The following is a 9558-nucleotide window of genomic DNA, read 5'->3' as shown; positions in this document are numbered from 1 at the left end:
CCCAGCTCATTTTTTGATTTATTGTAGAGATGAGGTCTCGCCAAGTTGCCCAGGTGGGTCTCGAACCCACGGGCTCAGGCAATCCACTCACCTCAGCCTCCCAAAGGCGCGAGATTACAGGCTGAGCCACTGAATCCGGCTCAATCGCTACCTTTGAGAAACCATTCTTTCCCTAGATAGTAACTATAGGGTAAATTAAATTGCTAGAGAAACATGACAAAGCTAAGCAATGTTAAAAAGATTTCTCTCTGGGTACGTCAACTCCATCTTGGTCCCTTCACTCTCCTTGAAAATTCCACCTATCTTTAGAAGTGTGAAATCTAATTTTCTCTACCCTAAACCATCAAAAGGTCTTCAGACATTTGAGCAGTTTTTTCCACAGTTACCATGGAAGAGAAGTAAAGAATGTTGAAACATTTGGGATCCTCCCAAAAAGTTATGTTTCACGAATGACTTTATTTTGAATACTCAGGGGACTTTTTTCCCTCAAATATTCTAAGTTAGCGGGTAAAAAGGATATAAGTGTCAGATTTCAGGAAGCTTCTTTCACAGAGAAGTATTGCACAAAACACTCTCTGTTGGATAACACTGCAAAAGAACTTTTTGAAATGTATTTCTACTTAATTTTCTTCACATCTTTTAAGCTCCTGATGCTTTGCTCACAACTTAGTAAACTGTTAACTGTCAAGATTTGGAAAAAGAAACCATGATATTGCTTTAAAGGAAATATATAGTTATATAGATATTTAACTGAGAAAAGTATCTTTGCATAGGGCTTCATGCTGAATTTAGTGTCAGAATTAATATTGTCAGTGTATTTCTAAAGGGAAAAGAATAATAGTTTTACAAAGTTATTTCTAGTGGTACTCAAGAAAATCTAAAATTATGACCCCAAATCACTTCTTTATAAAAACAATTCTTTGGTATATTAATATAAGTTGGCCAAAGTGAAAGGTTTACAATGTGTTCTAACATGGTTGAAGAATTAATTCTGGACTTTCAAAAATAAATAGATTCTATATACTTTAAATAATTTATGAAGCTCATTAATACTATATAAAAGACAAAAAGCCTAACCAACACTTTAACATAAATGATAGTTATTCCATTTTGTTACCGCAGTTGAGAAATTAATTATGTTAATTTAATGATATTAAAAAGAGAAACACAATAATGAACAATACAACAATGATTGCCATCTATAAGGCAATAACATGCTTCCACTTTTTTCCCCCTATTTTCAGATATCAGATTTATTTCCTTAAATTAAAAAAATCAATAAAGTATCAAAATGCCACTTGTATTAGGCAGAAAAATGGAAAATGTGTGCTGTATATATTTTTCCACTTATAAATATAATTCATTAATCTTCTACAGTAGATATTTTTGGATATTGTACTTTTTCATAATAAAATTATCAATGTTCATTCATTTTTCCAGATTTATTCAGTATCATAATAAAGATTAATACCTACATTTCTGTTTTCATGTATTTTGAAGAATAGCCACTAATGCATAGAACGTTAAGACATATCAATATAATAATTTTTGCTTCGTAAAAGTATATAAGAAAGTTAAAAGTATCACTTATTTTTAAGTAATCAGTCAAAAATCATTATAATATTTATATGTACATTCTTAAAGAATGAGTAAAATCGACAAATCCGTTGCTTAAAACCCCTGCCCCTCCTTTTTTTTTTCCCACAGAAATTGTGTTTATCATTTCTGTAGTTGAGGGAGAAACATGTCCCTGTTTTACCTCAAATAAGGAAAGAAAAGGTTGTAACTAAGTTTTACTTTGTTACAAATTTTAACTGAGAAAAACACATAAAAGTGTTTACAGGTTTTGCTCTTCTTACCTAAAGCTTTGTCCTGCATTCCCTAAGTGGTTTGTGGTCTGCAGGCAAATAGATCTACCAACACTCTTAGTCACCCTGAAGGTGACATCAGCCCTGGGTCCCAGTGCTGCTAGATAGCTGAAAATTTTCACTCTTAGGCAGAGCACCAAAATTGGTACTGCGTGTGGTTTAGTGTTTACTAGATTGGAAAGAGGACATGAAAATATACTATTTCTGGGTATTCTGAATTTTTTCTTGTGATACAATAAGTAAAATATAGCCTACCTCAGATATATCAACTTACCCTGATTTTAGGAGACATTAAGATTATTCCACGCCGGGCTTGGTGGCTCAGCCTGTAATCCTGCGCTTTGGAAGGCTGAGGTGAGTGGATTGCCTGAGCTCGCGGGTTCGAGACCCACCTGGGCAACTTGGCGAGACCTCATCTCTACAATAAAATTAAAAAATCAGTCGAGCATGGTAGTGCATACCTGTAGTTCCGGCTACTCGGAAGGCTGAGGCGGAAGGATCGCCGGAGCCCAGCAGGTGGAGGCTGCGGTGGCCGGGAGCAGCCACTGCACTCCAGTCTGGGCGACAGAGTGAGACTCCAACTCAAAAAATAAATTATTCCAGAAGCATAAAATAAAACATAATATATTTTTTCTGCTTATTTTGATGATTGACTCTCCTCAATCTTTTTAAATAAACTTTCTAAGAATTTTCCTAAAGAGCAGCACAAAGCTTTTTTTAAAAACCTATTCCTAAACCAAAAATAAGTTTCATGTATTTTTCAGAAGATTCACAGAAGAGATCACAAAATCTGATCTGAAGTATATTCTTTATTCATTTCTCATTTTTAAATAACAAATGTTATTATGAACAACCACAGCAACTTGGTCAAACTGATATTGTGGTGCATATCACTTAAAAAAGAAAAAACAATTTTTTATAAAAAGTTTAAGTTTATAGAACAAAATGAAAATAAAGTATACAAAACTTCCATGTAACCTTGTTTTCATACTTACATAGTGTCCTATATTATTAACATCTTATATTAGTGTGGTATATTGTTAGAATCGATGAAAAACATTGATACATTATTATTAACTACATTTTATAGTTTATGGTAGGGTTCATTTTTTGTGTTGTACAGTTCTATGAATTTTGATCAATGCATAATATCACTTGTCCACCATTACAGTCTTGTACATAATATTTTTATCGCCCTGAATATATCTTGTGCTCCATTTATTCAAGCCTTGGACCTTCTCCCTGAAAAACCCTCAACCACTGATTTTTTATACTCTTCATAGTTTTGCCTTATCTAGAGCTTTATTTTGTTAGAATCATACAGTATATAGTCTTTTAAACTGGCTTATTTCAATTAGCAATGTGTACATCCTGTTTTTCTATGTCATTTTTTGGATTGATAGTTCATTTTTATATTGCTGAATAATATTATGTTGTATGGATGTACTAAAGTTTATTTATCAATTCATATTATTTACTCCCAGTTTTGTCAGGTCTGAATACATATGATATAAACATTTATGAGCAAATTTTGTGTGGACATAAGTTTTTAATTCTCTTTGGTAAATATCTAAGAGTACAATTGCTGGTTCATGTGGTAAGACTATGTTTAGCTTTGTAAGAAACTATTGGGCTGTCTTCCAAAGTGGCTGTACCACTTTGAATTCCAAAGAGCAATGAATGAGCTGCTTCACGTCCTTGCCAATATTTGGTGTTGTCAGTGTTTTGGGATTTTAGTCATTCTAATGCAGCACAGTGATATTTCATTATATAATTTATAATTTCCTAATAATATATGTTGCTGAGCATATCATCACATGCATATTTGCAATCTATATATCTTCTTTAGCTGTTTCTAGCAATCTCTTTTATCTATTTTTTTTAGTAGGATTATTTTCTTACTGTTAAATATTAAGAATTTTTCCATGTTTTGGATGCAAGTCCTTTATTAGATATGTGCTTTACAAATATTTTTCTCAAAGTAGACATTTTTATTATTAATGAAATCCAGCTTATCATGTTTGTGTTTTTTATGTATTGTGTTTTCAGTGTTGTATCTAAGGGGTTATCTACAAACACAAGGTCATCTAAATTGTTTCTTATTGGAACTTACAGAACTTTTATAGTTTTATGTTATTCGTTTGGGTCTATGATCCATTTTGAGTTACTTTTGTGGAAGGTAATACCATTTTTTGCTATTATAGATTCAGTTTTGCTTTTTTTTTTTTTTGCTATTATGTAACCTACAGAAGAACAGGAACTGTTCTCAATTTTAATTATGCCTTTAACTAGGATCTATGTCTGAGATAACTTTTTAAAAAACAGATCAATTGGAACAATGCTAGCATGCGTATGAGTCGATCTTATAAGTATGCCACTTTTTTTTCTATTTATTCAGTTGTGTCATTTAGTTTTCACATTCTGTGTGAAATGACTTAACAACCAGCTTAGTATTTCACATTTATTCTGAGAAAGATATTATAAAGAAGAACATTCAACGGGGCTCAGTGGCTCAGCCTGTAATCCCGCACCTTTGGGAGGCTGAGGTGAGTGGATTGCCTGAGCCCACGGGTTCGAGACCCGCCTGGGCAACTTGGCGAGACCTCATCTCTACAATAAATAAAAATTAGCCCGGCCTGGTAGCGCACGCCTGTAATTCTGGCTACTCGGAAGGCTGAGGAGGAAGGATCGCCGGAGCCCAGCAGGTCGAGGCTGCGGTGGCCGGGAGCGGCCACTGCACTCCAGTCTGGGTGACAGAGTGAGACTCCAACTCAAAAAAAAAAAAAAAAAGAAAAGAAAAACATTCAAACCACTATAAATAATTTAGCATTTTAGTTTGTTTATTCTATTTATCGCTCCACTTTTTAAAAGAAAAAAAAAGCCACCAAAACCCAACAATAACATTTCAAATAGATAAGATATACAGATATTCTGATGATAAAGTAGAAATTTATGCCAAATTATGTACATAAATTATGTCCAGACAAGTTCAGCCACAATCATTACAAACAATTCAGACACACTTATTTTTCGACATGACAAATTAAGCTGCGCATTTGAAGGCTAAAAAAGTTTGTATACCAACAATTTTGTTTATCAACTTGTAAGCTTAGTATTCAAACTGTTAAAATAGAAAGATGCCTTACATTTGAATAATACCATACAATTGGTTTCAACAGTAATTTTCAGGTGCTCAGAGTTATTGAAAAAGCTCTTACGTAATTTGAAATGCCTCTGGATGAGGCAACAGAGACTACTGAAAAGGACAATTCAACAGCTAAGGGACTGTGAAACAATCCTGATTGGAATTGACTTGGATTAAGATTGGTATGGAATAAAACCTAGGTGATAGCACTTTTTAATATAACTCTAAAAGCAACTAATACTGGAATAAAAATTAAAAATAAGCATAACATGCTTATAAGATACTCTAAAAGGCATACATTGAAATTAGCTCAAAATTTTATGATTAAATAATTTGCATACTAGATATATGGTAAGTATAAAATATTTATTCAATTTCTGGCTTTATTTTACATTGTTACACCCTCTGTACTCATGCTCAACCCAAAGTGATATCATATTTTACATTTAGGAAAAAAATTTTAAGATATATATTAAATTGTATTATCATATTCAAATAAAGACTTAAGTATTTAATTTTATAAGAAGACTCTCTAAACTTCTCAGGAGATAAGAATGTAAAATCACTTAGGTACTTCGAAATCTAATATTTTCAGATTTATTTGATATTTGGGTCGTGCTTAACAAAAATGCGTTTTATACATAAACGCCATTCAATTAATGTATTAGTTTTTATATCACATCAACAATGTTGAAATGTTGTTTATCACTTGACAAGGCAATTCCTCTTCTTAGGTTACTTTTATATAAATAAGAGAATGTTAACTTTTATTTAGTAAACATTTAGTAAATTTAGTTTGAAAACTGAATAAGTATATGTCTACTGACAGTGAGGCTATTACATATGACACTTCAGTTTTTTGAAATGGTATTTCACTACTAAAAATGAGTTAGACCTTTAGGTATTAGTATGGAGAAAGGTAATAATATTTTGTTAAATTAAAAGATATATAATATATGCATAGCGTTATTCTCTTTTGGAATAAAAGTTTAAATGCAAACACGTATATATGCATAAAAAAGAACAAAAAAATGAATGCTTAGGCAACAAAATCATGTCAAGTTTTATTACTAGGTAGCAAATGTATACTTTGAAAACTTTTACATTTTTTTGCTTAAAGTTTTACTCTTATTGTTCATTGTTAGAAGGCCAAAATATGTACAAGGTTCTAAACATAACAAATTTCTAGAAACAATAGAGATCATGTGTTAATCTAACCTAATAATCATCTGCGTGTTGCCATAATTATTATAGCAATCAGATAATTGTTGCTTTTAAGAATCAAATGTCTTATGAGGAGAGTTCTAAGATAAATATAACCATAGTCTTTCAGATATTTGCACTAATTATTCCCAATTATTTCTTCTGATTTGGAGTATGCCTATTTTTTCTTTCAAATATAAATTGTTGAAATAACTGAAGAAAGCAAAATTATCATTGTCTTTGCAGCACATTCTTAAACTGCCACTTCTCTCCCACCAGTGTACTTACACACACCATCTATTCTTGATCATATTTAAGATTTTTAAATATTCCCTTAAAATATGGTTTGAGTCCCTGGTTATATTAGCTACCATACTCTCAAACTTATATAAATCTTTATTTTATTTTAAAGATGTGAGATACAAGTCAGGATTAGGTACATATGTGGTCTACATACAGGTGAAGTTTGAACCTTCTATTAGTCCTCATTTTCCATGGTTTAAGATCAGGTATCCTAGTTATATGTTATATGTTATATGCCCTGCCCTTTTCTCTCTCCCTTGGCAGTGTCCCACTACTGCCAATCTCTCTCTAGTAGTATTATGATAAATGTCCAAGACCCACTTTTGAATGAGAACATTTGGTATTCAATTCTTTGTTTCTGTGATAGATCTCTGAATATTATAGAGTCTAAATCCTTCCAAGTTGCTGTGAAGTCCATAATTTTGTCCTTCTTCATGGCTGCATAATATTCCATCTTGTATATGTAGCACATATTATTTATCCAGTCCACTTTCAATGCACAGAATAGTTAGAAGCTTCAGTTAGATCAGGCAAGAGAAAAAAAAATAGAGGTATCCAAATAGGAAAAGAGAAAGTTAAACAATCCTTCTTTGCAGATTATATAATCTTATACTTTGAAAACATTAAGGAATCTATTTAAAAACTCCTTGTATTGATAAATGACTTTAGCAAAAACTCAGGGTATAAAGTTAATGTACAAAAGACAATTTCATCTTTGTATACCAAAAATAAACAGACATAAAAATTAAGAGCACAACTCCATTCATCATAGCCACAAAAAATGAAATACCTTGGCATTTTCCTAATCAGAGAAGTAAAAGATCTTAACAAGGAAAATACAAAACACTGTTCAAAGAAATCCAAGAAGACACAAACAAATTGAAAAATATTCTATGCTCATATATTGGAAGAATCAACATTGTAAAGATGTTCATCCTACAAAAGGTAATCTACAGAGTCAATGCAAAACCCATCAAATTACCAACATCCTTCTTCTCATACCTGGAAACAAAAATACAGAAATTAATATCAAAACAAAAAATACCAGGAATAGCTGAAATAATCCTTAGCAAAAGAAACAAACCTGAATTTATCACACTTCCAGATTTTAAACTTTATTATAAGTCTACAATAACCAAAACAGTCTGGTACAAGAACAGCCATAAAGACTAAAGGAACAGGATAGAAATTCTGGGAGCAAAACCTTGATTTTTCAACCAATTCATCTTCAACAAACCAACAACAAACACTGGGGAGAAGATAACCTATTCAGTAAATGGTGCTGGGAAAACTGGTTGATCACATTCAGAAGAATGAAACCGGATCCTTACCTATCGTCATATACAAAAATCAACTCTCAATGGATTGAGGTGAAACCTTGAAGTATAAGAATCTTAGAAATCTCAGAAGACACCATTATGCAAAATGGAATAGGCAACCAAATCTTGATGATAACTCCAAAAATGTATAGCATAAAATATAAGATAGACAAGTGAGACCTCATCAAACTGAAAAAATACTGCAAAGCAGAAGAAACCATCAAGAGAGTAAGGAGACAGTCCACAGATTGGGGGGAAAAAATTGCTAACTGTATATCTGACAAAAACCTAGCATCCAGGATCTACAAGGAATTCAAATGGGCTGAAATGAAAAAAAAAATCCCTGTTAAAAAGTTGGCAGAAGACATGAATAGATACTTCTCAAAAGAAGACAAACGGTCAATAGATACGTGAAAAAATGCTCAACCTCACTAGTCATTAGAGAAATGCAAATCAAAACCAAATTGAGATTCAACCTAGCTCCAGTAAGAATGGCCATCATCAATAGATTTAAAAAAAAAAATGCTGATAAGGATGCAGAGAAAAGGGAATGCTTCTACACTCTTGGTAGGATTCTAAACTAGAAAAATCTCTATGGAAAACAGTGTGGTAATTTTTAAAAGACCTAGAAATTGGTGTCCCATATGACTTAGTAATCCCTCTTCTGGGAATATACTCAAAGGAACTCAAATCATTCTGCAAAAAAAGACACCTGCACATGCATGCTTATTGCAGCATTATTCACAATACTCTCCAATTTTCAAATCTTTCTTGAGAATCATCCCTGTGTGTGGTCTGTCTACAGCAGCATTAGTTACCATCATGACCTTCCTCCAACTACCCTTACTGACATCAAGGGAAATGTATCTGTAAATCTACCAGTTTATTTTGATTGTACAACTAACAATTATAAATTTGGTGCAATTGCAGCTCTTAATATACGCCTTTGTTTTCTATATTGTAAAGGTGAGTTTAAGGATCTGGTTTTAATTTGGAGCTTCATAGTCATTTCTATAAAATGTGGACATTAGTTTTGTTGAGCTCCAATGAACTTTTTTGGAACCATCCTCATATCTTTTTCATGTAACATTTTATTTTCAATTCATCAATATTTTTCACATATGATCAAGTAATTTAGATAAATATTAGAAAGCACAAATCCTAAAATATAACCCAGGGACATTAAAACACTCCTCCACATTTAAAAACTTATTTTTAATAATCTATGTGAATGCAACTAGCTATAATAAACTTATATTTTATTTTGACTCCTTTATTTTCAAGGAATTAACCTCCATTGTAGATAAATTTGTATGATTATAATAAAAGAATACATGTGAACTAACATAAAAACTGAGTTGTGGTAGCCAGTAGCCACATGTAAATATTGAATAACACATAAAATACTACTATTAAAATAGGGTTAGACGAAATTGAAATGTGAGTAACACAGGAGTTTTTGAAACAGAAAAATAAATGCTAAATATATCAATTAATTCATTTTATGTTGGCTACATATTAATATAATGATATTGAGGAGGAAATTAGATAAATAAAATGCTATTAAAATGAATGTTACTTGCTTTTATTTATTTTCTTTAATGTAGTCAATACAAATTCAAATTTGATATATCATCTGCGTTATATTTCTCATTTGAAGCTTCCATTATGGAAATAACATTTTCAAAGTCTATTCACCATCTATTCAAAACATAGTCCT

The sequence above is a fragment of the Carlito syrichta genome, unplaced genomic scaffold (assembly GCF_000164805.1).
Source record: "Carlito syrichta isolate Samal-C Ts95f unplaced genomic scaffold, Tarsius_syrichta-2.0.1 Scaffold302218, whole genome shotgun sequence".
NCBI lineage: Eukaryota > Metazoa > Chordata > Mammalia > Primates > Tarsiidae > Carlito > Carlito syrichta.
This window is presented reverse-complemented; position numbering follows the sequence as displayed.